At 46.6% G+C, this 25,749-nt stretch overlaps 30 non-coding genes across 30 annotated transcripts; all 30 read right to left on the minus strand.

Annotated features, from left to right (window-relative positions):
- Positions 1 to 1,371: 1,371 nt before the first annotated feature.
- On the minus strand, positions 1,372 to 1,444 carry TRNAK-CUU (transfer RNA lysine (anticodon CUU)). The gene has a single exon. It is a non-coding gene; the product is annotated as a tRNA-Lys (tRNA).
- An 833-nt stretch (positions 1,445 to 2,277) lies between these two features.
- On the minus strand, positions 2,278 to 2,350 carry TRNAK-CUU (transfer RNA lysine (anticodon CUU)). Its single transcript has one exon. It is a non-coding gene; the product is annotated as a tRNA-Lys (tRNA).
- Positions 2,351 to 3,727: 1,377 nt separating this feature from the next.
- On the minus strand, positions 3,728 to 3,800 carry TRNAK-CUU (transfer RNA lysine (anticodon CUU)). Its single transcript has one exon. It is a non-coding gene; the product is annotated as a tRNA-Lys (tRNA).
- Positions 3,801 to 4,221: 421 nt separating this feature from the next.
- Positions 4,222 to 4,294, minus strand: TRNAK-CUU (transfer RNA lysine (anticodon CUU)). Its single transcript has one exon. It is a non-coding gene; the product is annotated as a tRNA-Lys (tRNA).
- A 1,373-nt stretch (positions 4,295 to 5,667) lies between these two features.
- Positions 5,668 to 5,740, minus strand: TRNAK-CUU (transfer RNA lysine (anticodon CUU)). Its single transcript has one exon. It is a non-coding gene; the product is annotated as a tRNA-Lys (tRNA).
- A 547-nt stretch (positions 5,741 to 6,287) lies between these two features.
- On the minus strand, positions 6,288 to 6,360 carry TRNAK-CUU (transfer RNA lysine (anticodon CUU)). Its single transcript has one exon. It is a non-coding gene; the product is annotated as a tRNA-Lys (tRNA).
- Positions 6,361 to 6,788: 428 nt separating this feature from the next.
- TRNAK-CUU (transfer RNA lysine (anticodon CUU)) lies at positions 6,789 to 6,861 on the minus strand. Its single transcript has one exon. It is a non-coding gene; the product is annotated as a tRNA-Lys (tRNA).
- A 421-nt stretch (positions 6,862 to 7,282) lies between these two features.
- On the minus strand, positions 7,283 to 7,355 carry TRNAK-CUU (transfer RNA lysine (anticodon CUU)). Its single transcript has one exon. It is a non-coding gene; the product is annotated as a tRNA-Lys (tRNA).
- A 1,375-nt stretch (positions 7,356 to 8,730) lies between these two features.
- On the minus strand, positions 8,731 to 8,803 carry TRNAK-CUU (transfer RNA lysine (anticodon CUU)). Its single transcript has one exon. It is a non-coding gene; the product is annotated as a tRNA-Lys (tRNA).
- A 547-nt stretch (positions 8,804 to 9,350) lies between these two features.
- Positions 9,351 to 9,423, minus strand: TRNAK-CUU (transfer RNA lysine (anticodon CUU)). The gene has a single exon. It is a non-coding gene; the product is annotated as a tRNA-Lys (tRNA).
- A 428-nt stretch (positions 9,424 to 9,851) lies between these two features.
- Positions 9,852 to 9,924, minus strand: TRNAK-CUU (transfer RNA lysine (anticodon CUU)). Its single transcript has one exon. It is a non-coding gene; the product is annotated as a tRNA-Lys (tRNA).
- Positions 9,925 to 10,345: 421 nt separating this feature from the next.
- On the minus strand, positions 10,346 to 10,418 carry TRNAK-CUU (transfer RNA lysine (anticodon CUU)). Its single transcript has one exon. It is a non-coding gene; the product is annotated as a tRNA-Lys (tRNA).
- A 1,373-nt stretch (positions 10,419 to 11,791) lies between these two features.
- On the minus strand, positions 11,792 to 11,864 carry TRNAK-CUU (transfer RNA lysine (anticodon CUU)). Its single transcript has one exon. It is a non-coding gene; the product is annotated as a tRNA-Lys (tRNA).
- A 428-nt stretch (positions 11,865 to 12,292) lies between these two features.
- On the minus strand, positions 12,293 to 12,365 carry TRNAK-CUU (transfer RNA lysine (anticodon CUU)). Its single transcript has one exon. It is a non-coding gene; the product is annotated as a tRNA-Lys (tRNA).
- Positions 12,366 to 12,793: 428 nt separating this feature from the next.
- TRNAK-CUU (transfer RNA lysine (anticodon CUU)) lies at positions 12,794 to 12,866 on the minus strand. The gene has a single exon. It is a non-coding gene; the product is annotated as a tRNA-Lys (tRNA).
- A 421-nt stretch (positions 12,867 to 13,287) lies between these two features.
- On the minus strand, positions 13,288 to 13,360 carry TRNAK-CUU (transfer RNA lysine (anticodon CUU)). Its single transcript has one exon. It is a non-coding gene; the product is annotated as a tRNA-Lys (tRNA).
- Positions 13,361 to 14,735: 1,375 nt separating this feature from the next.
- On the minus strand, positions 14,736 to 14,808 carry TRNAK-CUU (transfer RNA lysine (anticodon CUU)). The gene has a single exon. It is a non-coding gene; the product is annotated as a tRNA-Lys (tRNA).
- Positions 14,809 to 15,355: 547 nt separating this feature from the next.
- On the minus strand, positions 15,356 to 15,428 carry TRNAK-CUU (transfer RNA lysine (anticodon CUU)). The gene has a single exon. It is a non-coding gene; the product is annotated as a tRNA-Lys (tRNA).
- A 429-nt stretch (positions 15,429 to 15,857) lies between these two features.
- TRNAK-CUU (transfer RNA lysine (anticodon CUU)) lies at positions 15,858 to 15,930 on the minus strand. The gene has a single exon. It is a non-coding gene; the product is annotated as a tRNA-Lys (tRNA).
- A 421-nt stretch (positions 15,931 to 16,351) lies between these two features.
- TRNAK-CUU (transfer RNA lysine (anticodon CUU)) lies at positions 16,352 to 16,424 on the minus strand. The gene has a single exon. It is a non-coding gene; the product is annotated as a tRNA-Lys (tRNA).
- Positions 16,425 to 17,799: 1,375 nt separating this feature from the next.
- Positions 17,800 to 17,872, minus strand: TRNAK-CUU (transfer RNA lysine (anticodon CUU)). The gene has a single exon. It is a non-coding gene; the product is annotated as a tRNA-Lys (tRNA).
- Positions 17,873 to 18,419: 547 nt separating this feature from the next.
- TRNAK-CUU (transfer RNA lysine (anticodon CUU)) lies at positions 18,420 to 18,492 on the minus strand. Its single transcript has one exon. It is a non-coding gene; the product is annotated as a tRNA-Lys (tRNA).
- Positions 18,493 to 18,921: 429 nt separating this feature from the next.
- On the minus strand, positions 18,922 to 18,994 carry TRNAK-CUU (transfer RNA lysine (anticodon CUU)). The gene has a single exon. It is a non-coding gene; the product is annotated as a tRNA-Lys (tRNA).
- Positions 18,995 to 19,415: 421 nt separating this feature from the next.
- On the minus strand, positions 19,416 to 19,488 carry TRNAK-CUU (transfer RNA lysine (anticodon CUU)). The gene has a single exon. It is a non-coding gene; the product is annotated as a tRNA-Lys (tRNA).
- A 1,375-nt stretch (positions 19,489 to 20,863) lies between these two features.
- On the minus strand, positions 20,864 to 20,936 carry TRNAK-CUU (transfer RNA lysine (anticodon CUU)). Its single transcript has one exon. It is a non-coding gene; the product is annotated as a tRNA-Lys (tRNA).
- Positions 20,937 to 21,483: 547 nt separating this feature from the next.
- TRNAK-CUU (transfer RNA lysine (anticodon CUU)) lies at positions 21,484 to 21,556 on the minus strand. The gene has a single exon. It is a non-coding gene; the product is annotated as a tRNA-Lys (tRNA).
- Positions 21,557 to 22,929: 1,373 nt separating this feature from the next.
- Positions 22,930 to 23,002, minus strand: TRNAK-CUU (transfer RNA lysine (anticodon CUU)). Its single transcript has one exon. It is a non-coding gene; the product is annotated as a tRNA-Lys (tRNA).
- A 547-nt stretch (positions 23,003 to 23,549) lies between these two features.
- TRNAK-CUU (transfer RNA lysine (anticodon CUU)) lies at positions 23,550 to 23,622 on the minus strand. Its single transcript has one exon. It is a non-coding gene; the product is annotated as a tRNA-Lys (tRNA).
- Positions 23,623 to 24,995: 1,373 nt separating this feature from the next.
- Positions 24,996 to 25,068, minus strand: TRNAK-CUU (transfer RNA lysine (anticodon CUU)). The gene has a single exon. It is a non-coding gene; the product is annotated as a tRNA-Lys (tRNA).
- A 547-nt stretch (positions 25,069 to 25,615) lies between these two features.
- TRNAK-CUU (transfer RNA lysine (anticodon CUU)) lies at positions 25,616 to 25,688 on the minus strand. The gene has a single exon. It is a non-coding gene; the product is annotated as a tRNA-Lys (tRNA).
- Positions 25,689 to 25,749: the final 61 nt, after the last annotated feature.

Consider the following 25,749-nt stretch of genomic DNA (forward strand, 5'->3'; position numbering starts at 1 on the left):
CGCCCCGCCCCGCCCCTATACACGCCCCGCCCCCCCGGGCCCTATCGCCCCCTACGACGCCTATCTCCCCCACCCCCCCGGGCTCAATGCCCCCCCCCCAGTTCCTCTCGTCTCCCCCCGCCCCACCCACCGCTCCCACGCCCCCAACCTAGCCACGTGATTCTCTGCCAAGACCGATGGATGGGCCGATGACAACCATTTTTGGAATCAATTCCATGTTCCATTCACAAATAATAATCAATAGGTGGAATCGATTTGAATTTTCGATTCCTATTCCAAACTCCATCCCGCCAAAAAATAATGACACACTTTTCTTACAAACAATTTATTTGGTTTAGAATGCATTATTGCTGGATTAATACAGCATGAACAATTTAATAATTGATAAAGACTATGTACAGAAACAGAATAAAAATGAACTTAATGTTCTGTAGTTACTTGAATGTTTATTAAATACTTCAGGAAACCTACAAATGCATATATTAATAATAAAAGTACTGTACATATTTAAACGATGAAGAATCACATTTCACGCAGAGATAATTATTAAAACCAACAAATCATATAAATTCACACCAATTATTTGTTAAACCTATCTCCATATATATAAAAAGGCAAAGTTGTGATTATGTGTGTCTGTTCAAAATGTTTAGCGTACTTCCCGACATGCAACAAAATTGAAATTTGCCATGTGGGTACTTTCCAGACTGTACACCATGCAAACATTATAAAAATACACTTTTTTTGGGGGGGGGGGGAGCTCAATAATGCATTTATTTTTTTTGCACGGCAAGTGAGCTGTGACGTCAAATCTGTCACGTGACTCACGCGTGTGGAAGTGTAACGCATTGTAGTGTAGTGGTTAGCGCGCTGTCTATGTGTCTGTGTGGAAGCGTAACGCATTGTAGTGTAGCAGTTAGCGCTACGAACCCGGGTTCGATTCCCGCTCACGGCCCCCACCGGTGACGATTCTTTGAACCGGACCTGGGCCTCCCCTAGGTCCACTCAGCCTCAAACAATTAACTGGTGTGGTGTGTGAACATCGCCACTGGGGAGACAAAGGTGGCCAGGCGTGGTGAATCCAAGTCCCGGGCAAAGCCGGGTAGCATCCAATGAACGATTCACACTATAACTATTTGCATACTAACCACTTCAACAATGTGTGTCAACTATAGGACAGGAAACGATTCGTGTTGACTGGTTGGCACTCAGGCTTGAGTGTCTCTGTGAAATTGCCTCTCCTCCAGGTGAGGTGTGGTCGAAGTCCCTTACTCTCACTCGGCACTTCTGATATTTTCTTATCGTATGGCTGCTGATGTAGATGCTCACAAACAACTACAATTTCACATTGAGGTGGCCAAAAATATTCTGCGCCCAACGTGGGGGTCGAACCCACGACCCTGAGATTAAGAGTCTCATGCTCTACCGACTGAGCTAGCCGGGCGATTGTAGTGTGTGACCCCTGTCTAACTTGGGGTGATTGTGAGTCATGTCACCCACCGTATATTTCAAAAATACATGAATTTAAGAAAAAAGGAATTTGTAAGTTTATAAACTGTCTGGTTACTTTACCTACATATATGAACAATTTAAGTCGAAACAAATCACACGTTGTATCTCCGCCCAACATGGAGCATCAAACCAACGACCCTGAGATTAAGAGTCTAATGCTCTACCGACTGAACTAGCCAGGCTGCTGTTGTGAGTGACCCCAGTCGAACTTGGGGTGAATGTGAGTCAAGTGACCCACAGTAAATAATATAAAAACATGACAATAAATAAAAGGTAATTCGATTGTTTTAATAATGAGTGCTAAATTGGTCCACAGAAATGCACAATTGTCGTCAAAGTAAATCACAAAATTATTATGCGCCCAACGTGGGGCTCGAACCCTGTCACCCACCGTATATTTCAAAAAAACATGAATTTAAGTTAAAATAAATTCGTAAGTTTATATATTGCCTGGTTACATTCTCTACATAAATGGACATTTTAAATTAAAACAAATCACACGTTGATTCTGCGCCCAACATGGAGCATCGAACCAACGACCCCGTGATTAAGAGTCTCATGCTAGACCGACTGAACTAGCCAGGCTGTTTTTTGTGAGTGACCCCAGTCTAACTTGGGGTGATTGTGAGTCAAGTGACCCACGGTGTATTTCAGAAAAAAAAACCATGACAATAAGTGAAAGGTAATTCGATGTTTTCATCATGCGTGCTAAATTGGTCCACAAAAATGCACAATTTTATCGAAGCAAATCACAAAATTTATCTGCGCCCAACGTGGGGCTCGAATCCACGACCCTGAGATTAAGAGTCTCATGCTCTACCGACTGAGCTAGCCGGGCGTCTGTGGTGTGTGACACCTGACTAACTTGGGGTGATTGTGAGTGATGTCACCCACCGTATATTTAATAACTACATGAATTTAAGTAAAAAGGAATTCGTAAGTTGATATATTGCCTGGTTACTTTACCTATGTACTTGTCGTGTATGGAGACGGAGTCGTAGTAGGAAGCAACACGTTTAATTTATATCTTTAACAATTCACTAGGATTTAGCGTGAAGGGGTAACGGCCCCTTCGACCCACAACCTGTGGAGGTACAGCCTCCGGGCTATCTATCCTCGCCACTGACCTACTCCTATAGTCCTCCGGCTGGATGGAACTAAGGAGGCTGACCCACCGCTGGCACCGGTGGGTCTCTGACCACTGGCTCGTCCAGACCCGGCCCTCAGAAGGACGTCGGGCTGAGGGAACCTCAGGGTCCTAGCCTCTCGACCTCTGGCACAGCACTGAGCCCCGGCCCTTAGAAGGACGTCGGGGCTTGGGGTCCAGGGTCTCGTCTCCAGGTGGCTCCTCGACTTCGGCTTGAGGCGAACTGAGCTCTGCTCTCAGGAGCCCGCCTTTTACACGATTCCCCACGGAGGGGCGGGGTTCTGAGGGATCACAGTTCTGAGATCCCTCAGAACCCCCTCCCCTCAAGAGGGGTTCTGGCCACAGGTAGTCCAACCGATCTGTGTTTGTTTATCCCGCTTTCTGCCTAGAGGCAGGGTCCTGGGGGATCACGCACACACTCCACAGCCTCTACCCCTCAGGCGGGGTCTTGTCAGGGTTATCAATGACGCGCTCTGGTAGATACTGTGTAGTGTTTGTGAGTTTAAAGAGTGACCACCACACCTACATAAATGGACAATTTAAATCCCAACAAATCAAACGTTGATTCTGCGCCCAACACGGAGCTCGAACCAACGACCCTGAAATTTAGAGTGTCATGCTCTCCCGACTGAACTAGCCAGGCTGCTGTTTCGAGTGACACCAGTCGAACTTGGGGTGATTGTGAGTCAAGTGACCCACAGTGTATTTCAGAAAAAAACAAGATAGTAAGTTAATTTGATCGTTTTCATCATGCGTGCTAAATTGGTCCAAAGAAATGCACAATTGTCGTCAAAAGAAAATCACAAAACTATTCTGCGCCCAACACGGTGCTCGAACTCACGAACCGGAGCTTATGCGTCTCATGCTCTACCGACTGAACGAGCCAGGATGCTGTTGTGAGCGAGCCCGGTCTAACTTGGGGTGATTGTGAGTCAAGTGACCCACAGTAAATTTCAGAAAAAAAACATTACACTAAGTTAAAAGTAATTCGATTGTTTTCATTATGAGTGCTAAATTGGTCCACAGAAATGCACAATTGTCGTCGAAGCAAATCACAAAAGAGTTCAGCGCCCAACGTGGGGCTCGAACCCACGACCCTGAGATTAAGAGTCTCATGCTCTACCGACTGAGCTAGCCGGGCGTCTGTGGTGTGTGACCCCTGTCTAACTTGGGGTGATTGTGAGTCATGTCACCCACCGTTAATTTAAAAAAAACATGAATTTAAGAAAAGAGGAATTCGTAAGTATATATGTTGCCTGGTTACTTTATTTACATAAATGGACATTTTAAATTAAAACAAATCACACGTTAATGCTGCGCCCAACACGGAGCTCGAACCCAAGAACCTGAGGTTCAGAGTCTTGAGCGCTACCGACTGAACTAGCCAGGTTGTTGTTGTGAGTGACCCCTGTCTATCTTGTGGTGATTGTGAGTCAAGTGACCCATAGTGTATTTCAGAAAAAAACATGACAATAAGTTAATTTGATTGTTTTCATCATGCGTGCTAAATTGGTCCACAAAAATGCACAATTGTCGTCAAAGCCAATCACAAAATCATCCGCCGCCCAACGTGGGGCTCGAACCCACGACCCTGAGATTAAGAGTCTCATGCTCTACCGACTGAGCTAGCCGGGCGTCTGTGGTGTTTGACCCCTGTCTAACTTGGGGTGATTGTGAGTGATGTCACCCACCGTATATTTAATAACTACATGAATTTAAGTAAAAAGGAATTCGTAAGTTGATATATTGCCTGGTTACTTTACCTATGTACTCGTCGTGTATGGAGACGAAGTCGTAGTAGGAAGCAACACGTTTAATTTATATCTTTAACAATTCACTAGGATTTAACACGAAGGGCTAACGGCCCCTTCTACCCACAACCTGTGGAGGTACAGCCTCCGGGCTATCTATCCTCGCCACTGACCTACTCCTATAGCCCTCCGGCTGGCTGGAGCTAAGGAGGCTGACCCACCGCTGGCACCGGTGGGTCTCTGACCACTGGCCCGTCCAGACCCGGCCCTCAGAAGGACGTCGGGCTGAGGGAACCTCAGGGTCCTAGCCTCTCGACCTCTGGCACCGCACTGAGTCCCGACCCTTAGAAGGACGTCGGGGCTTGGGGTCCAGGGTCTCGTCTCCAGGTGGCTCCTCGACTTTGGCTTGAGGCGAACTGAGCTCTGCTCTCAGGAGCCCGCCTTTTATACGATTCCCCACCGAGGGGCGGGGTTCTGAGGGATCACAGCTCGCTCAGAACCCCCTCCCCTCAGGAGGGGTTCTGGCCACAGGTAGTCCAACCGATCTGTGTTTGTTTATCCCGCTTTCTGCCTAGGGGCAGGGTCCTGGGGGATCACACACACACACTCCACAGCCTCTACCCCTCAGGCGGGGTCTTGTCAGGGTTATCAATGACCCCGCTCTGGTAAATACTGTGTAGCGCTTGTGTGTTTAAAGAGTGACCACCACACCTACATAAATGGACAATTTAAATCCCAACAAATCAAACGTTGATTCTGTGCCCAACACGGACCTCGAACCAACGACCCTGAAATTTAGAGTCTCATGCTCAACTGCCTGAACTAGCCAGGCTGCTGTTTCGAGTGACACCAGTCGAACTTGGGGTGATTGTGAGTCAAGTGACCCACAGTGTATTTCAGAAAAAAACAAGACAGTAAGTTAATTTGATCGTTTTCATCATGCGTGCTAAATTGGTCCAAAGAAATGCACAATTGTCGTCAAAAGAAAATCACAAAACTATTCTGCGCCCAACAGCGGGCTCGAACTCACGAACCGGAGCTTATGCGTCTCATGCTCTACCGACTGAACGAGCCAGGATGCTGCTGTGAGCGAGCCCGGTCTAACTTGGGGTGATTGTGAGTCAAGTGACCCACAGTAAATTTCAGAAAAAAAACATTACACTAAGTTAAAAGTAATTCGATTGTTTTCATTATGAGTGCTAAATTGGTCCACAGAAATGCACAATTGTCGTCGAAGCAAATCACAAAAGAGTTCAGCGCCCAACGTGGGGCTCGAACCCACGACCCTGAGATTAAGAGTCTCATGCTCTACCGACTGAGCTAGCCGGGCGTGTGTAGTGTTTGAACCCTGTCTAATTCTAGTTTTGAAGCTTTCGTGACTGCAAGGATCCATACTCTTTGGTTCTATTCGGTAAAGTCACGTAGGTAAAAAAACTAAAAATGCAAAAATCACGTGAAGGATGTCATTCCTGATTTACAGTACCCCGGGGTTTACAAATAGAGCTGCACTTGTGGTGATTGCTATATCGGGAATTTAAGAAAAAAGGAATTCGTAAGTTTATATATTGCCTGTTTACTTTATTTACATCAATGGACATTTGAAATTGAAACAAATCACACGTTGATTCTGCGCCCAACACGCAGCTCGAACCCACGCCCCGAGGTTAAGAGTCTCATGCTCTACCGACTGAACTAGCCAGGCTGCTGTAGTGAATGACCCCCGTCTCACTTGGGGTGATTGTTAGTCAAGTGACCCACAGAAAATAATATAAACACATAACAATAACTAAATTTAATTCGTTTGTTTTCATCATGAGTGCAAAATTGGTCCACAAAAATGCACAATTGTCGTCAAAGCCAATCAAAAGATTATTCTGCGCCCAACGTGGGGCTCGAACCCACGAACCTGAAATTAAGAGTCTCATGCTCTACCGACTGAGCTAGCCGGGCGTCTGTGATGTGTGACCTCTGTCTAACTTGGGGTGATTGTGAGTCATGTCACCCACCGTATATTTAATAAAAACATGAATTTAAGAAAAAAGGAATTCGAAAGTTTATATATTGCCTGGTTACTTTATTTACATAAATGGACATTTTAAATCCAAACAAATCACACGTTGTTTACTGCGCCCAACACGGGGCTCGAACTCACGAACCGGAGCTCAAGCGTCTCATGCTCTACCGACTGAACGAGCCAGGATGCTGTTGTGAGCGAGCCCAGTCTAACGTGGGGTGATTGTGAGTCAAGTGACCCACAGTAAATTTCAGAAAAAAACATTACACTAAGTTAAAAGTAATTCGATTGTTTTCATTATGAGTGCTAAAATGGTCCACAGAAATGCACAATTGTCGTCGAAGCAAATCACAAAAGAGTTCAGCGCCCAACGTGGGGCTCGAACCCACGACCCTGAGATTAAGAGTCTCATGCTCTACCGACTGAGCTAGCCAGGCGTCTGTGGTGTGTGACCCCTGTCTAACTTGGGGTGATTGTGAGTCATGTCACCCACCGTTCATTTAAAAAAAACATGAATTTAAGAAAAGAGGAATTCGTAAGTATATATGTTGCATGGTTACTTTATTTACATAAATGGACATTTTAAATTAAAACAAATCACACGTTAATGCTGCGCCCAACACGGAGCTCGAACCCAAGAACCTGAGGTTCAGAGTCTTGAGCGCTACCGACTGAACTAGCCAGGTTGCTGTTGTGAGTGACCCCTGTCTATCTTGTGGTGATTGTGAGTCAAGTGACCCATAGTGTATTTCAGAAAAAAACATGACAATAAGTTAATTTGATTGTTTTCATCATGCGTGCTAAATTGGTCCACAAAAATGCACAATTGTCGTCAAAGCCAATCACAAAATCATCCGCCGCCCAACGTGGGGCTCGAACCCACGACCCTGAGATTAAGAGTCTCATGCTCTACCGACTGAGCTAGCCGGGCGTCTGTGGTGTTTGACCCCTGTCTAACTTGGGGTGATTGTGAGTGATGTCACCCACCGTATATTTAATAACTACATGAATTTAAGTAAAAAGGAATTCGTAAGTTGATATATTGCCTGGTTACTTTACCTATGTACTCGTCGTGTATGGAGACGAAGTCGTAGTAGGAAGCAACACGTTTAATTTATATCTTTAACAATTCACTAGGATTTAACACGAAGGGCTAACGGCCCCTTCTACCCACAACCTGTGGAGGTACAGTCTCCGGGCTATCTATCCTCGCCACTGACCTACTCCTATAGCCCTCCGGCTGGCTGGAGCTAAGGAGGCTGACCCACCGCTGGCACCGGTGGGTCTCTGACCACTGGCCCGTCCAGACCCGGCCCTCAGAAGGACGTCGGGCTGAGGGAACCTCAGGGTCCTAGCCTCTCGACCTCTGGCACCGCACTGAGTCCCGACCCTTAGAAGGACGTCGGGGCTTGGGGTCCAGGGTCTCGTCTCCAGGTGGCTCCTCGACTTTGGCTTGAGGCGAACTGAGCTCTGCTCTCAGGAGCCCGCCTTTTATACGATTCCCCACCGAGGGGCGGGGTTCTGAGGGATCACAGCTCGCTCAGAACCCCCTCCCCTCAGGAGGGGTTCTGGCCACAGGTAGTCCAACCGATCTGTGTTTGTTTATCCCGCTTTCTGCCTAGGGGCAGGGTCCTGGGGGATCACACACACACACACTCCACAGCCTCTACCCCTCAGGCGGGGTCTTGTCAGGGTTATCAATGACCCCGCTCTGGTAAATACTGTGTAGCGCTTGTGTGTTTAAAGAGTGACCACCACACCTACATAAATGGACAATTTAAATCCCAACAAATCAAACGTTGATTCTGTGCCCAACACGGACCTCGAACCAACGACCCTGAAATTTAGAGTCTCATGCTCAACTGCCTGAACTAGCCAGGCTGCTGTTTCGAGTGACACCAGTCGAACTTGGGGTGATTGTGAGTCAAGTGACCCACAGTGTATTTCAGAAAAAAACAAGACAGTAAGTTAATTTGATCGTTTTCATCATGCGTGCTAAATTGGTCCAAAGAAATGCACAATTGTCGTCAAAAGAAAATCACAAAACTATTCTGCGCCCAACACGGGGCTCGAACTCACGAAACGGAGCTTATGCGTCTCAAGCTCTACCGACTGAACGAGCCAGGATGCTGCTGTGAGCGAGCCCGGTCTAACTTGGGGTGATTGTGAGTCAAGTGACCCACAGTAAATTTCAGAAAAAAAACATTACACTAAGTTAAAAGTAATTCGATTGTTTTCATTATGAGTGCTAAATTGGTCCACAGAAATGCACAATTGTCGTCGAAGCAAATCACAAAAGAGTTCAGCGCCCAACGTGGGGCTCGAACCCACGACCCTGAGATTAAGAGTCTCATGCTCTACCGACTGAGCTAGCCGGGCGTCTGTAGTGTGTGAACCCTGTCTAATTCTAGTTTTGAAGCTTTCGTGACTGCAAGGATCCATACTCTTTGGTTCTATTCGGTAAAGTCACGTAGGTAAAAAAACTAAAAATGCAAAAATCACGTGAAGGATGTCATTCCTGATTTACAGTACCCCGGGGTTTACAAATAGAGCTGCACTTGTGGTGATTGCTATATCGGGAATTTAAGAAAAAAGGAATTCGTAAGTTTATATATTGCCTGTTTACTTTATTTACATCAATGGACATTTGAAATTGAAACAAATCACACGTTGATTCTGCGCCCAACACGCAGCTCGAACCCACGCCCCGAGGTTAAGAGTCTCATGCTCTACCGACTGAACTAGCCAGGCTGCTGTAGTGAATGACCCCCGTCTCACTTGGGGTGATTGTTAGTCAAGTGACCCACAGAAAAGAATATAAACACATAACAATAACTAAATTTAATTCGTTTGTTTTCATCATGAGTGCTAAATTGGTCCACAAAAATGCACAATTGTCGTCAAAGCCAATCAAAAGATTATTCTGCGCCCAACGTGGGGCTCGAACCCACGAACCTGAAATTAAGAGTCTCATGCTCTACCGACTGAGCTAGCCGGGTGTCTGTGATGTGTGACCTCTGTCTAACTTGGGGTGATTGTGAGTCATGTCACCCACCGTATATTTAATAAAAACATGAATTTAAGAAAAAAGGAATTCGTAAGTTTATATATTGCCTGGTTACTTTATTTACATCAATGGACATTTTAAATCCAAACAAATCACACGTTGTTTACTGCGCCCAACACGGGGCTCGAACTCACGAACCGGAGCTCAAGCGTCTCATGCTCTACCGACTGAACGAGCCAGGATGCTGTTGTGAGCGAGCCCAGTCTAACTTGGGGTGATTGTGAGTCAAGTGACCCACAGTAAATTTCAGAAAAAAACATTACACTAAGTTAAAAGTAATTCGATTGTTTTCATTATGAGTGCTAAAATGGTCCACAGAAATGCACAATTGTCGTCGAAGCAAATCACAAAAGAGTTCAGCGCCCAACGTGGGGCTCGAACCCACGACCCTGAGATTAAGAGTCTCATGCTCTACCGACTGAGCTAGCCGGGCGTCTGTGGTGCATGACCCCTGTCTAACTTGGGGTGATTGTGAGTCATGTCACCCACCGTTCATTTAAAAAAAACATGAATTTAAGAAAAGAGGAATTCGTAAGTATATATGTTGCATGGTTACTTTATTTACATAAATGGACATTTTAAATTAAAACAAATCACACGTTTATGCTGCGCCCAACACGGAGCTCGAACCCAAGAACCTGAGGTTCAGAGTCTTGAGCGCTACCGACTGAACTAGCCAGGTTGCTGTTGTGAGTGACCCCTGTCTATCTTGTGGTGATTGTGAGTCAAGTGACCCATAGTGTATTTCAGAAAAAAACATGACAATAAGTTAATTTTATTGTTTTCATCATGCGTGCTAAATTGGTCCACAAAAATGCACAATTGTCGTCAAAGCCAATCACAAAATCATCCGCCGCCCAACGTGGGGCTCGAACCAACGACCCTGAGATTAAGAGTCTCATGCTCTACCGACTGAGCTAGCCGGGCGTCTGTAGTGTTTGACCCCTGTCTAACTTGGGGTGATTGTGAGTGATGTCACCCACCGTATATTTAATAACTACATGAATTTAAGTAAAAAGGAATTCGTAAGTTGATATATTGCCTGGTTACTTTACCTATGTACTCGTCGTGTATGGAGACGAAGTCGTAGTAGGAAGCAACACGTTTAATTTATATCTTTAACAATTCACTAGGATTTAACACGAAGGGGTAACGGCCCCTTCTACCCACAACCTGTGGAGGTACAGCCTCCGGGCTATCTATCCTCGCCACTGACCTACTCCTATAGCCCTCCGGCTGGCTGGAGCTAAGGAGGCTGACACACCACTGGCACCGGTGGGTCTCTGACCACTGGCCCGTCCAGACCCGGCCCTCAGAAGGACGTCGGGCTGAGGGAACCTCAGGGTCCTAGCCTCTCGACCTCTGGCACCGCACTGAGTCCCGGCCCTTAGAAGGACGTCAGGGCTTGGGGTCCAGGGTCTCGTCTCCAGGTGGCTCCTCGACTTTGGCTTGAGGCGAACTGAGCTCTGCTCTCAGGAGCCCGCCTTTTATACGATTCCCCACCGAGGGGCGGGGTTCTGAGGGATCACAGCTCGCTCAGAACCCCCTCCCCTCAGGAGGGGTTCTGGCCACAGGTAGTCCAACCGATCTGTGTTTGTTAATCCCGCTTTCTGCCTAGGGGCAGGGTCCTGGGGGATCACACACACACACTCCACAGCCTCTACCCCTCAGGCGGGGTCTTGTCAGGGTTATCAATGACCCCGCTCTGGTAAATACTGTGTAGCGCTTGTGTGTTTAAAGAGTGACCACCACACCTACATAAATGGACAATTTAAATCCCAACAAATCAAACGTTGATTCTGTGCCCAACACGGACCTCGAACCAACGACCCTGAAATTTAGAGTCTCATGCTCAACTGCCTGAACTAGCCAGGCTGCTGTTTCGAGTGACACCAGTCGAACTTGGGGTGATTGTGAGTCAAGTGACCCACAGTGTATTTCAGAAAAAAACAAGACAGTAAGTTAATTTGATCGTTTTCATCATGCGTGCTAAATTGGTCCAAAGAAATGCACAATTGTCGTCAAAAGAAAATCACAAAACTATTCTGCGCCCAACACGGGGCTCGAACTCATGAACCGGAGCTTATGCGTCTCATGCTCTACCGACTGAACGAGCCAGGATGCTGTTGTGAGCGAGCCCGGTCTAACTTGGGGTGATTGTGAGTCAAGTGACCCACAGTAAATTTCAGAAAAAAAACATTACACTAAGTTAAAAGTAATTCGATTGTTTTCATTATGAGTGCTAAATTGGTCCACAGAAATGCACAATTGTCGTCGAAGCAAATCACAAAAGAGTTCAGCGCCCAACGTGGGGCTCGAACCCACGACCCTGAGATTAAGAGTCTCATGCTCTACCGACTGAGCTAGCCGGGCGTCTGTGGTGTATGACCCCTGTCTAACTTGGGGTGATTGTGAGTCATGTCACCCACCGTTCATTTAAAAAAAACATGAATTTAAGAAAAGAGGAATTCGTAAGTATATATGTTGCCTGGTTACTTCATTTACATAAATGGACATTTTAAATTAAAACAAATCACACGTTGTTTACTGCGCCCAACACGGGGCTCGAACTCACGAACCGGAGCTCAAGCGTCTCATGCTCTACCGACTGAACGAGCCAGGATGCTGTTGTGAGCGAGCCCAGTCTAACGTGGGGTGATTGTGAGTCAAGTGACCCACAGTAAATTTCAGAAAAAAACATTACACTAAGTTAAAAGTAATTCGATTGTTTTCATTATGAGTGCTAAAATGGTCCACAGAAATGCACAATTGTCGTCGAAGCAAATCACAAAAGAGTTCAGCGCCCAACGTGGGGCTCGAACCCACGACCCTGAGATTAAGAGTCTCATGCTCTACCGACTGAGCTAGCCGGGCGTCTGTGGTGTGTGACCCCAGTCTAACTTGGGGTGATTGTGAGTCATGTCACCCACCGTTCATTTAAAAAAAACATGAATTTAAGAAAAGAGGAATTCGAAAGTTTATATATTGCCTGGTTACTTTATTTACATAAATGGACATTTTAAATCCAAACAAATCACACGTTGTTTACTGCGCCCAACACGGGGCTCGAACTCACGAACCGGAGCTCAAGCGTCTCATGCTCTACCGACTGAACGAGCCAGGATGCTGTTGTGAGCGAGCCCAGTCTAACGTGGGGTGATTGTGAGTCAAGTGACCCACAGTAAATTTCAGAAAAAAACATTACACTAAGTTAAAAGTAATTCGATTGTTTTCATTATGAGTGCTAAAATGGTCCACAGAAATGCACAATTGTCGTCGAAGCAAATCACAAAAGAGTTCAGCGCCCAACGTGGGGCTCGAACCCACGACCCTGAGATTAAGAGTCTCATGCTCTACCGACTGAGCTAGCCGGGCGTCTGTGGTGTGTGACCCCTGTCTAACTTGGGGTGATTGTGAGTCATGTCACCCACCGTTCATTTAAAAAAAACATGAATTTAAGAAAAGAGGAATTCGTAAGTATATATGTTGCATGGTTACTTTATTTACATAAATGGACATTTTAAATTAAAACAAATCACACGTTTATGCTGCGCCCAACACGGAGCTCGAACCCAAGAACCTGAGGTTCAGAGTCTTGAGTGCTACCGACTGAACTAGCCAGGTTGCTGTTGTGAGTGACCCCTGTCTATCTTGTGGTGATTGTGAGTCAAGTGACCCATAGTGTATTTCAGAAAAAAACATGACAATAAGTTAATTTTATTGTTTTCATCATGCGTGCTAAATTGGTCCACAAAAATGCACAATTGTCGTCAAAGCCAATCACAAAATCATCCGCCGCCCAACGTGGGGCTCGAACCCACGACCCTGAGATTAAGAGTCTCATGCTCTACCGACTGAGCTAGCCGGGCGTCTGTAGTGTTTGACCCCTGTCTAACTTGGGGTGATTGTGAGTGATGTCACCCACCGTATATTTAATAACTACATGAATTTAAGTAAAAAGGAATTCGTAAGTTGATATATTGCCTGGTTACTTTACCTATGTACTCGTCGTGTATGGAGACGAAGTCGTAGTAGGAAGCAACACGTTTAATTTATATCTTTAACAATTCACTAGGATTTAACACGAAGGGGTAACGGCCCCTTCTACCCACAACCTGTGGAGGTACAGCCTCCGGGCTATCTATCCTCGCCACTGACCTACTCCTATAGCCCTCCGGCTGGCTGGAGCTAAGGAGGCTGACCCACCGCTGGCACCGGTGGGTCTCTGACCACTGGCCCGTCCAGACCCGGCCCTCAGAAGGACGTCGGGCTGAGGGAACCTCAGGGTCCTAGCCTCTCGACCTCTGGCACCGCACTGAGTCCCGGCCCTTAGAAGGACGTCGGGGCTTGGGGTCCAGGGTCTCGTCTCCAGGTGGCTCCTCGACTTTGGCTTGAGGCGAACTGAGCTCTGCTCTCAGGAGCCCGCCTTTTATACGATTCCCCACCGAGGGGCGGGGTTCTGAGGGATCACAGCTCGCTCAGAACCCCCTCCCCTCAGGAGGGGTTCTGGCCACAGGTAGTCCAACCGATCTGTGTTTGTTTATCCCGCTTTCTGCCTAGGGGCAGGGTCCTGGGGGATCACACACACACACACTCCACAGCCTCTACCCCTCAGGCGGGGTCTTGTCAGGGTTATCAATGACCCCGCTCTGGTAGATACTGTGTAGCGCTTGTGTGTTTAAAGAGTGACCACCACACCTACATAAATGGACAATTTAAATCCCAACAAATCAAACGTTGATTCTGCGCCCAACACGGAGCTCGAACCAACGACCCTGAAATTTAGAGTCTCATGCTCAACTGCCTGAACTAGCCAGGCTGCTGTTTCGAGTGACACCAGTCGAACTTGGGGTGATTGTGAGTCAAGTGACCCACAGTGTATTTCAGAAAAAAACAAGACAGTAAGTTAATTTGATCGTTTTCATCATGCGTGTTAAATTGGTCCAAAGAAATGCACAATTGTCGTCAAAAGAAAATCACAAAACTATTCTGCGCCCAACACGGGGCTCGAACTCACGAACCGGAGCTTATGCGTCTCATGCTCTACCGACTGAACGAGCCAGGATGCTGTTGTGAGCGAGCCCGGTCTAACTTGGGGTGATTGTGAGTCAAGTGACCCACAGTAAATTTCAGAAAAAAAACATTACACTAAGTTAAAAGTAATTCGATTGTTTTCATTATGAGTGCTAAATTGGTCCACAGAAATGCACAATTGTCGTCGAAGCAAATCACAAAAGAGTTCAGCGCCCAACGTGGGGCTCGAACCCACGACCCTGAAATTAAGAGTCTCATGCTCTACCGACTGAGCTAGCCGGGCGTCTGTAGTGTGTGAACCCTGTCTAATTCTAGTTTTGAAGCTTTCGTGACTGCAAGGATCCATACTCTTTGGTTCTATTCGGTAAAGTCACGTAGGTAAAAAAACTAAAAATGCAAAAATCACGTGAAGGATGTCATTCCTGATTTAGAGTACCCCGGGGTTTACAAATAGAGCTGCACTTGTGGTGATTGCTATATCGGGAATTTAAGAAAAAAGGAATTCGTAAGTTTATATATTGCCTGGTTACTTTATTTACATCAATGGGCATTTGAAATTGAAACAAATCACACGTTGATTCTGCGCCCAACACGCAGCTCGAACCCACGCCCCGAGGTTAAGAGTCTCATGCTCTACCGACTGAACTAGCCAGGCTGCTGTAGTGAATGACCCCCGTCTCACTTGGGGTGATTGTTAGTCAAGTGACCCACAGAAAAGAATATAAACACATAACAATAACTAAATTTAATTCGTTTGTTTTCATCATGAGTGCTAAATTGGTCCACAAAAATGCACAATTGTCGTCAAAGCCAATCAAAAGATTATTCTGCGCCCAACGTGGGGCTCGAACCCACGACCCTGAAATTAAGAGTCTCATGCTCTACCGACTGAGCTAGCCGGGTGTCTGTGATGTGTGACCTCTGTCTAACTTGGGGTGATTGTGAGTCATGTCACCCACCGTATATTTAATAAAAACATGAATTTAAGAAAAAAGGAATTTGTAAGTTTATATATTGCCTGGTTACTTTATTTACATCAATGGACATTTTAAATCCAAACAAATCACACGTTGTTTACTGCGCCCAACACGGGGCTCCGAACTCACGAACCGGAGCTCAAGCGTCTCATGCTCTACCGACTGAACGAGCCAGGATGCTGTTGTGAGCGAGCCCAGTCTAACTTGGGGTGATTGTGAGTCAAGTGACCCACAGTAAATTTCAGAAAAAAACATTACACTAAGTTAAAAGTAATTCGATTGTTTTCATTATGAGTGCTAAAATGGTCCACAGAAATGCACAATTGTCGTCGAAGCAAATCACAAAAGAGTTCAGCGCCCAACGTGGGGCTCGAACCCACGACCCTGAGATTAAGAGTCTCATGCTCTACCGACTGAGCTAGCCGGGCGTCTGTGGTGTATGACCCCTGTCTAACTTGGGGTGATTGTGAGTCATGTCACCCACCGTTCATTTAAAAAAAACATGAATTTAAGAAAAGAGGAATTCGTAAGTATATATGTTGCATGGTTACTTTATTTACATAAATGGACATTTTAAATTAAAACAAAACACACGTTTATGCTGCGCCCAACACGGAGCTCGAACCCAAGAACCTGAGGTTCAGAGTCTTGAGCGCTACCGACTGAACTAGCCAGGTTGCTGTTGTGAGTGACCCCTGTCTATCTTGTGGTGATTATGAGTCAAGTGACCCATAGTGTATTTCAGAAAAAAACATGACAATAAGTTAATTTTATTGTTTTCATCATGCGTGCTAAATTGGTCCACAAAAATGCACAATTGTCGTCAAAGCCAATCACAAAATCATCCGCCGCCCAACGTGGGGCTCGAACCCACGACCCTGAGATTAAGAGTCTCATGCTCTACCGACTGAGCTAGCCGGGCGTCTGTAGTGTTTGACCCCTGTCTAACTTGGGGTGATTGTGAGTGATGTCACCCACCGTATATTTAATAACTACATGAATTTAAGTAAAAAGGAATTCGTAAGTTGATATATTGCCTGGTTACTTTACCTATGTACTCGTCGTGTATGGAGACGAAGTCGTAGTAGGAAGCAACACGTTTAATTTATATCTTTAACAATTCACTAGGATTTAACACGAAGGGGTAACGGCCCCTTCTACCCACAACCTGTGGAGGTACAGCCTCCGGGCTATCTATCCTCGCCACTGACCTACTCCTATAGCCCTCCGGCTGGCTGGAGCTAAGGAGGCTGACCCACCGCTGGCACCGGTGGGTCTCTGACCACTGGCCCGTCCAGACCCGGCCCTCAGAAGGACGTCGGGCTGAGGGAACCTCAGGGTCCTAGCCTCTCGACCTCTGGCACCGCACTGAGTCCCGGCCCTTAGAAGGACGTCGGGGCTTGGGGTCCAGGGTCTCGTCTCCAGGTGGCTCCTCGACTTTGGCTTGAGGCGAACTGAGCTCTGCTCTCAGGAGCCCGCCTTTTATACGATTCCCCACCGAGGGGCGGGGTTCTGAGGGATCACAGATCGCTCAGAACCCCCTCCCCTCAGGAGGGGTTCTGGCCACAGGTAGTCCAACCGATCTGTGTTTGTTTATCCCGCTTTCTGCCTAGGGGCAGGGTCCTGGGGGATCACACACACACACACTCCACAGCCTCTACCCCTCAGGCGGGGTCTTGTCAGGGTTATCAATGACCCCGCTCTGGTAGATACTGTGTAGCGCTTGTGTGTTTAAAGAGTGACCACCACACCTACATAAATGGACAATTTAAATCCCAACAAATCAAACGTTGATTCTGCGCCCAACACGGAGCTCGAACCAACGACCCTGAAATTTAGAGTCTCATGCTCAACTGCCTGAACTAGCCAGGCTGCTGTTTCGAGTGACACCAGTCGAACTTGGGGTGATTGTGAGTCAAGTGACCCACAGTGTATTTCAGAAAAAAACAAGACAGTAAGTTAATTTGATCGTTTTCATCATGCGTGTTAAATTGGTCCAAAGAAATGCACAATTGTCGTCAAAAGAAAATCACAAAACTATTCTGCGCCCAACACGGGGCTCGAACTCACGAACCGGAGCTTATGCGTCTCATGCTCTACCGACTGAACGAGCCAGGATGCTGTTGTGAGCGAGCCCGGTCTAACTTGGGGTGATTGTGAGTCAAGTGGCCCACAGTAAATTTCAGAAAAAAAACATTACACTAAGTTAAAAGTAATTCGATTGTTTTCATTATGAGTGCTAAATTGGTCCACAGAAATGCACAATTGTCGTCGAAGCAAATCACAAAAGAGTTCAGCGCCCAACGTGGGGCTCGAACCCACGACCCTGAAATTAAGAGTCTCATGCTCTACCGACTGAGCTAGCCGGGCGTCTGTAGTGTGTGAACCCTGTCTAATTCTAGTTTTGAAGCTTTCGTGACTGCAAGGATCCATACTCTTTGGTTCTATTCGGTAAAGTCACGTAGGTAAAAAAACTAAAAATGCAAAAATCACGTGAAGGATGTCATTCCTGATTTAGAGTACCCCGGGGTTTACAAATAGAGCTGCACTTGTGGTGATTGCTATATCGGGAATTTAAGAAAAAAGGAATTCGTAAGTTTATATATTGCCTGGTTACTTTATTTACATCAATGGGCATTTGAAATTGAAACAAATCACACGTTGATTCTGCGCCCAACACGCAGCTCGAACCCACGCCCCGAGGTTAAGAGTCTCATGCTCTACCGACTGAACTAGCCAGGCTGCTGTAGTGAATGACCCCCGTCTCACTTGGGGTGATTGTTAGTCAAGTGACCCACAGAAAAGAATATAAACACATAACAATAACTAAATTTAATTCGTTTGTTTTCATCATGAGTGCTAAATTGGTCCACAAAAATGCACAATTGTCGTCAAAGCCAATCAAAAGATTATTCTGCGCCCAACGTGGGGCTCGAACCCACGACCCTGAAATTAAGAGTCTCATGCTCTACCGACTGAGCTAGCCGGGTGTCTGTGATGTGTGACCTCTGTCTAACTTGGGGTGATTGTGAGTCATGTCACCCACCGTATATTTAATAAAAACATGAATTTAAGAAAAAAGGAATTTGTAAGTTTATATATTGCCTGGTTACTTTATTTACATCAATGGACATTTTAAATCCAAACAAATCACACGTTGTTTACTGCGCCCAACACGGGGCTCCGAACTCACGAACCGGAGCTCAAGCGTCTCATGCTCTACCGACTGAACGAGCCAGGATGCTGTTGTGAGCGAGCCCAGTCTAACTTGGGGTGATTGTGAGTCAAGTGACCCACAGTAAATTTCAGAAAAAAACATTACACTAAGTTAAAAGTAATTCGATTGTTTTCATTATGAGTGCTAAAATGGTCCACAGAAATGCACAATTGTCGTCGAAGCAAATCACAAAAGAGTTCAGCGCCCAACGTGGGGCTCGAACCCACGACCCTGAGATTAAGAGTCTCATGCTCTACCGACTGAGCTAGCCGGGCGTCTGTGGTGTATGACCCCTGTCTAACTTGGGGTGATTGTGAGTCATGTCACCCACCGTTCATTTAAAAAAAACATGAATTTAAGAAAAGAGGAATTCGTAAGTATATATGTTGCATGGTTACTTTATTTACATAAATGGACATTTTAAATTAAAACAAAACACACGTTTATGCTGCGCCCAACACGGAGCTCGAACCCAAGAACCTGAGGTTCAGAGTCTTGAGCGCTACCGACTGAACTAGCCAGGTTGCTGTTGTGAGTGACCCCTGTCTATCTTGTGGTGATTGTGAGTCAAGTGACCCATAGTGTATTTCAGAAAAAAACATGACAATAAGTTAATTTTATTGTTTTCATCATGCGTGCTAAATTGGTCCACAAAAATGCACAATTGTCGTCAAAGCCAATCACAAAATCATCCGCCGCCCAACGTGGGGCTCGAACCCACGACCCTGAGATTAAGAGTCTCATGCTCTACCGACTGAGCTAGCCGGGCGTCTGTAGTGTTTGACCCCTGTCTAACTTGGGGTGATTGTGAGTGATGTCACCCACCGTATATTTAATAACTACATGAATTTAAGTAAAAAGGAATTCGTAAGTTGATATATTGCCTGGTTACTTTACCTATGTACTCGTCGTGTATGGAGACGAAGTCGTAGTAGGAAGCAACACGTTTAATTTATATCTTTAACAATTCACTAGGATTTAACACGAAGGGGTAACGGCCCCTTCTACCCACAACCTGTGGAGGTACAGCCTCCGGGCTATCTATCCTCGCCACTGACCTACTCCTATAGCCCTCCGGCTGGCTGGAGCTAAGGAGGCTGACCCACCGCTGGCACCGGTGGGTCTCTGACCACTGGCCCGTCCAGACCCGGCCCTCAGAAGGACGTCGGGCTGAGGGAACCTCAGGGTCCTAGCCTCTCGACCTCTGGCACCGCACTGAGTCCCGGCCCTTAGAAGGACGTCGGGGCTTGGGGTCCAGGGTCTCGTCTCCAGGTGGCTCCTCGACTTTGGCTTGAGGCGAACTGAGCTCTGCTCTCAGGAGCCCGCCTTTTATACGATTCCCCACCGAGGGGCGGGGTTCTGAGGGATCACAGATCGCTCAGAACCCCCTCCCCTCAGGAGGGGTTCTGGCCACAGGTAGTCCAACCGATCTGTGTTTGTTTATCCCGCTTTCTGCCTAGGGGCAGGGTCCTGGGGGATCACACACACACACACTCCACAGCCTCTACCCCTCAGGCGGGGTCTTGTCAGGGTTATCAATGACCCCGCTCTGGTAGATACTGTGTAGCGCTTGTGTGTTTAAAGAGTGACCACCACACCTACATAAATGGACAATTTAAATCCCAACAAATCAAACGTTGATTCTGCGCCCAACACGGAGCTCGAACCAACGACCCTGAAATTTAGAGTCTCATGCTCAACTGCCTGAACTAGCCAGGCTGCTGTTTCGAGTGACACCAGTCGAACTTGGGGTGATTGTGAGTCAAGTGACCCACAGTGTATTTCAGAAAAAAACAAGACAGTAAGTTAATTTGATCGTTTTCATCATGCGTGTTAAATTGGTCCAAAGAAACGCACAATTGTCGTCAAAAGAAAATCACAAAACTATTCTGCGCCCAACACGGGGCTCGAACTCACGAACCGGAGCTTATGCGTCTCATGCTCTACCGACTGAACGAGCCAGGATGCTGTTGTGAGCGAGCCCGGTCTAACTTGGGGTGATTGTGAGTCAAGTGGCCCACAGTAAATTTCAGAAAAAAAACATTACACTAAGTTAAAAGTAATTCGATTGTTTTCATTATGAGTGCTAAATTGGTCCACAGAAATGCACAATTGTCGTCGAAGCAAATCACAAAAGAGTTCAGCGCCCAACATGGGGCTCGAACCCACGATCCTGAAATTAAGAGTCTCATGCTCTACCGACTGAGCTAGCCGGGCGTCTGTAGTGTGTGAACCCTGTCTAATTCTAGTTTTGAAGCTTTCGTGACTGCAAGGATCCATACTCTTTGGTTCTATTCGGTAAAGTCACGTAGGTAAAAAAACTAAAAATGCAAAAATCACGTGAAGGATGTCATTCCTGATTTAGAGTACCCCGGGGTTTACAAATAGAGCTGCACTTGTGGTGATTGCTATATCGGGAATTTAAGAAAAAAGGAATTCGTAAGTTTATATATTGCCTGGTTACTTTATTTACATCAATGGGCATTTGAAATTGAAACAAATCACACGTTGATTCTGTGCCCAACACGCAGCTCGAACCCACGCCCCGAGGTTAAGAGTCTCATGCTCTACCGACTGAACTAGCCAGGCTGCTGTAGTGAATGACCCCCGTCTCACTTGGGGTGATTGTTAGTCAAGTGACCCACAGAAAAGAATATAAACACATAACAATAACTAAATTTAATTCGTTTGTTTTCATCATGAGTGCTAAATTGGTCCACAAAAATGCACAATTGTCGTCAAAGCCAATCAAAAGATTATTCTGCGCCCAACGTGGGGCTCGAACCCACGACCCTGAGATTAAGAGTCTCATGCTCTACCGACTGAGCTAGCCGGGCGTCTGTGGTGTTTGGCCCCTGTCTAACTTGGGGTGATTGTGAGTGATGTCACCCACCGTATATTTAATAACTACATGAATTTAAGTAAAAAGGAATTCGTAAGTTGATATATTGCCTGGTTACTTTACCTATGTACTCGTCGTATATGGAGACGAAGTCGTAGTAGGAAGCAACACGTTTAATTTATATCTTTAACAATTCACTAGGATTTAACACGAAGGGCTAACGGCCCCTTCTACCCACAACCTGTGGAGGTACAGCCTCCGGGCTATCTATCCTCGCCACTGACCTACTCCTATAGCCCTCCGGCTGGCTGGAGCTAAGGAGGCTGACCCACCGCTGGCACCGGTGGGTCTCTGACCACTGGCCCGTCCAGACCCGGCCCTCAGAAGGACGTCGGGCTGAGGGAACCTCAGGGTCCTAGCCTCTCGACCTCTGGCACCGCACTGAGTCCCGACCCTTAGAAGGACGTCGCGGCTTGGGGTCAAGGGTCTTGTCTCCAGGTGGCTCCTCGACTTTGGCTTGAGGCGAACTGAGCTCTGCTCTCAGGAGCCCGCCTTTTATACGATTCCCCACCGAGGGGCGGGGTTCTGAGGGATCACAGCTCGCTCAGAACCCCCTCCCCTCAGGAGGGGTTCTGGCCACAGGTAGTCCAACCGATCTGTGTTTGTTTATCCCGCTTTTTGCCTAGGGGCAGGGTCCTGGGGGATCACACACACACACTCCACAGCCTCTACCCCTCAGGCGGGGTCTTGTCAGGGTTATCAATGACCCCGCTCTGGTAAATACTGTGTAGCGCTTGTGTGTTTAAAGAGTGACCACCACACCTACATAAATGGACAATTTAAATCCCAACAAATCAAACGTTGATTCTGTGCCCAACACGGACCTCGAACCAACGACCCTGAAATTTAGAGTCTCATGCTCAACTGCCTGAACTAGCCAGGCTGCTGTTTCGAGTGACACCAGTCGAACTTGGGGTGATTGTGAGTCAAGTGACCCACAGTGTATTTCAGAAAAAAACAAGACAGTAAGTTAATTTGATCGTTTTCATCATGCGTGTTAAATTGGTCCAAAGAAATGCACAATTGTCGTCAAAAGAAAATCACAAAACTATTCTGCGCCCAACACGGGGCTCGAACTCACGAACCGGAGCTTATGCGTCTCATGCTCTACCGACTGAACGAGCCAGGATGCTGTTGTGAGCGAGCCCGGTCTAACTTGGGGTGATTGTGAGTCAAGTGGCCCACAGTAAATTTCAGAAAAAAAACATTACACTAAGTTAAAAGTAATTCGATTGTTTTCATTATGAGTGCTAAATTGGTCCACAGAAATGCACAATTGTCGTCGAAGCAAATCACAAAAGAGTTCAGCGCCCAACATGGGGCTCGAACCCACGACCCTGAAATTAAGAGTCTCATGCTCTACCGACTGAGCTAGCCGGGCGTCTGTAGTGTGTGAACCCTGTCTAATTCTAGTTTTGAAGCTTTCGTGACTGCAAGGATCCATACTCTTTGGTTCTATTCGGTAAAGTCACGTAGGTAAAAAAACTAAAAATGCAAAAATCACGTGAAGGATGTCATTCCTGATTTAGAGTACCCCGGGGTTTACAAATAGAGCTGCACTTGTGGTGATTGCTATATCGGGAATTTAAGAAAAAAGGAATTCGTAAGTTTATATATTGCCTGGTTACTTTATTTACATCAATGGGCATTTGAAATTGAAACAAATCACACGTTGATTCTGTGCCCAACACGCAGCTCGAACCCACGCCCCGAGGTTAAGAGTCTCATGCTCTACCGACTGAACTAGCCAGGCTGCTGTAGTGAATGACCCCCGTCTCACTTGGGGTGATTGTTAGTCAAGTGACCCACAGAAAAGAATATAAACACATAACAATAACTAAATTTAATTCGTTTGTTTTCATCATGAGTGCTAAATTGGTCCACAAAAATGCACAATTGTCGTCAAAGCCAATCAAAAGATTATTCTGCGCCCAACGTGGGGCTCGAACCCACGACCCTGAGATTAAGAGTCTCATGCTCTACCGACTGAGCTAGCCGGGCGTCTGTGGTGTTTGACCCCTGTCTAACTTGGGGTGATTGTGAGTGATGTCACCCACCGTATATTTAATAACTACATGAATTTAAGTAAAAAGGAATTCGTAAGTTGATATATTGCCTGGTTACTTTACCTATGTACTCGTCGTATATGGAGACGAAGTCGTAGTAGGAAGCAACACGTTTAATTTATATCTTTAACAATTCACTAGGATTTAACACGAAGGGCTAACGGCCCCTTCTACCCACAACCTGTGGAGGTACAGCCTCCGGGCTATCTATCCTCGCCACTGACCTACTCCTATAGCCCTCCGGCTGGCTGGAGCTAAGGAGGCTGACCCACCGCTGGCACCGGTGGGTCTCTGACCACTGGCCCGTCCAGACCCGGCCCTCAGAAGGACGTCGGGCTGAGGGAACCTCAGGGTCCTAGCCTCTCGACCTCTGGCACCGCACTGAGTCCCGACCCTTAGAAGGACGTCGCGGCTTGGGGTCAAGGGTCTCGTCTCCAGGTGGCTCCTCGACTTTGGCTTGAGGCGAACTGAGCTCTGCTCTCAGGAGCCCGCCTTTTATACGATTCCCCACCGAGGGGCGGGGTTCTGAGGGATCACAGCTCGCTCAGAACCCCCTCCCCTCAGGAGGGGTTCTGGCCACAGGTAGTCCAACCGATCTGTGTTTGTTTATCCCGCTTTTTGCCTAGGGGCAGGGTCCTGGGAGATCACACACACACACTCCACAGCCTCTACCCCTCAGGCGGGGTCTTGTCAGGGTTATCAATGACCCCGCTCTGGTAAATACTGTGTAGCGCTTGTGTGTTTAAAGAGTGACCACCACACCTACATAAATGGACAATTTAAATCCCAACAAATCAAACGTTGATTCTGTGCCCAACACGGACCTCGAACCAACGACCCTGAAATTTAGAGTCTCATGCTCAACTGCCTGAACTAGCCAGGCTGCTGTTTCGAGTGACACCAGTCGAACTTGGGGTGATTGTGAGTCAAGTGACCCACAGTGTATTTCAGAAAAAAACAAGACAGTAAGTTAATTTGATCGTTTTCATCATGCGTGCTAAATTGGTCCAAAGAAATGCACAATTGTCGTCAAAAGAAAATCACAAAACTATTCTGCGCCCAACACGGGGCTCGAACTCACGAACCGGAGCTTATGCGTCTCATGCTCTACCGACTGAACGAGCCAGGATGCTGCTGTGAGCGAGCCCGGTCTAACTTGGGGTGATTGTGAGTCAAGTGACCCACAGTAAATTTCAGAAAAAAAACATTACACTAAGTTAAAAGTAATTCGATTGTTTTCATTATGAGTGCTAAATTGGTCCACAGAAATGCACAATTGTCGTCGAAGCAAATCACAAAAGAGTTCAGCGCCCAACGTGGGGCTCGAACCCACGACCCTGAGATTAAGAGTCTCATGCTCTACCGACTGAGCTAGCCGGGCGTCTGTAGTGTGTGAACCCTGTCTAATTCTAGTTTTGAAGCTTTCGTGACTGCAAGGATCCATACTCTTTGGTTCTATTCGGTAAAGTCACGTAGGTAAAAAAACTAAAAATGCAAAAATCACGTGAAGGATGTCATTCCTGATTTACAGTACCCCGGGGTTTACAAATAGAGCTGCACTTGTGGTGATTGCTATATCGGGAATTTAAGAAAAAAGGAATTCGTAAGTTTATATATTGCCTGGTTACTTTATTTACATCAATGGGCATTTGAAATTGAAACAAATCACACGTTGATTCTGTGCCCAACACGCAGCTCGAACCCACGCCCCGAGGTTAAGAGTCTCATGCTCTACCGACTGAACTAGCCAGGCTGCTGTAGTGAATGACCCCCGTCTCACTTGGGGTGATTGTTAGTCAAGTGACCCACAGAAAAGAATATAAACACATAACAATAACTAAATTTAATTCGTTTGTTTTCATCATGAGTGCTAAATTGGTCCACAAAAATGCACAATTGTCGTCAAAGCCAATCAAAAGATTATTCTGCGCCCAACGTGGGGCTCGAACCCACGACCCTGAGATTAAGAGTCTCATGCTCTACCGACTGAGCTAGCCGGGCGTCTGTGGTGTTTGACCCCTGTCTAACTTGGGGTGATTGTGAGTGATGTCACCCACCGTAT

This window comes from Petromyzon marinus, chromosome 3 (assembly GCF_048934315.1).
Source record: "Petromyzon marinus isolate PM22_M1 ecotype Great Lakes invasive population chromosome 3, UKy_Petmar_22M1.pri1.0, whole genome shotgun sequence".
Classification (NCBI taxonomy): domain Eukaryota; kingdom Metazoa; phylum Chordata; class Hyperoartia; order Petromyzontiformes; family Petromyzontidae; genus Petromyzon; species Petromyzon marinus.